This window comes from Gossypium raimondii, chromosome 3 (assembly GCF_025698545.1).
Source record: "Gossypium raimondii isolate GPD5lz chromosome 3, ASM2569854v1, whole genome shotgun sequence".
In the NCBI taxonomy this organism is placed as follows: Eukaryota; Viridiplantae; Streptophyta; class Magnoliopsida; order Malvales; family Malvaceae; genus Gossypium; species Gossypium raimondii.
In genome coordinates, this window is record NC_068567.1 from 49,792,834 (window position 1) to 49,794,135 (window position 1,302).

Below are 1,302 nucleotides of genomic sequence, written 5' to 3' on the forward strand. Positions count from 1 at the left end.
GAGTCGTCTACAGCTAATCATGATGTCTCCCACTATGGAACCGACAAGTTTCGTCCTAACTAATCTATAATTAGATCTTAACAATGTCCAATTCAGTTTTTAACTATCCTATTTCTTTGAATATAGGACATCATCTTACGATCTCTTTCAATTTAGTCCCTTAGTTATTCTAAATTTTGGGTTTATTAGAAATCAGATGTTACATTGTGCATCTTCAGTTATTCCCGTTCTCTGTATACGATAACACAACTGATTGGTTGGACTCGTTAGAACCGGGTTCCATCAGCACATGAAACAATATAGTGAAAAAATTTCTATACAAAATTTTCCCAATTAGTCAAACTATTCAGCTAAGGCGAGAATTTGTCAATTTTAAACAATTTGAAGGAGAATCCTTGTACGAGGTCTGGGAGTGTTTCAAAAGAATGTCAAGAAAATGCCCACATCATTGACTGTAAGCATGACACCAACAATGGAAGCTGTGAAGGAAGAAAACGAGGATGATAGATTCATATGAATCTTAGAAAAGCTCAACCATTTGGAGACGTCTGTTAAGCCAGCTAAAATAGAGCCCTGTTCTGAAAGCCAACTGGAGGAGACAAGCTACATAAATAAATTGGGTTGAGATTCTTATTCAAATACCTATAATCCCTATTAGAGAGATCATCCAGACCTCAAGTGACAAGGCAATCAAGGAGGCGCAAATTAAGCTCAAACTCAATCGAATCCTTCTTACCAACCTCCACCAATGCAACAACATATCGTGGGTAACAACCATACTGTTTGTGGTTAAATATTCGACCAACTAGAAAGGGAGATGCAAACAATGAAGATAGAAATTTGACAAGTCTAAGTGACATGCGAACGAATCGAATCCTGAATAGACAACCTATGCAACCAACTGAGCTAATTACCTACGATGTTCTAAAAAAAATAGCCAGAGTCTCCCTAGTAATACTGAGAATAATCCTCGAAAAGATGGGCAGGGGCACGTAAAGGAAATCACGATACAACTGGACAAGGAATTGCAGCTACCAATCGAACCCACCTATGAAGAGGAGAAAGTTATGAAGGAAGTTAATCAGCTCACAAAGGAGTAGAAAGAAACTGAGCACCAAGAAGGAATTGAAGAGAAAATAAAATTGATGCTCAATCCGGTAATTTCAACTCACAAAATAAAGAATGTTGTAGATGTAGGTACTCATAAGGCACGACAAATTACAAGATTCGAAAGAGACTGAAAGTAATTGGAAGAATTAAGATGGTTGTGTATGACGATTGAAGTCGATGATAAAGTTTAAA

General features: G+C 37.1%; 1 non-coding gene across 1 annotated transcript; it reads right to left on the minus strand.

Annotated features, from left to right (window-relative positions):
- Window positions 1-348: 348 nt before the first annotated feature.
- Window positions 349-454, minus strand: LOC128040174 (small nucleolar RNA R71). Its single transcript, XR_008194833.1, has one exon. It is a non-coding gene; the product is annotated as a small nucleolar RNA R71 (small nucleolar RNA).
- Window positions 455-1,302: the final 848 nt, after the last annotated feature.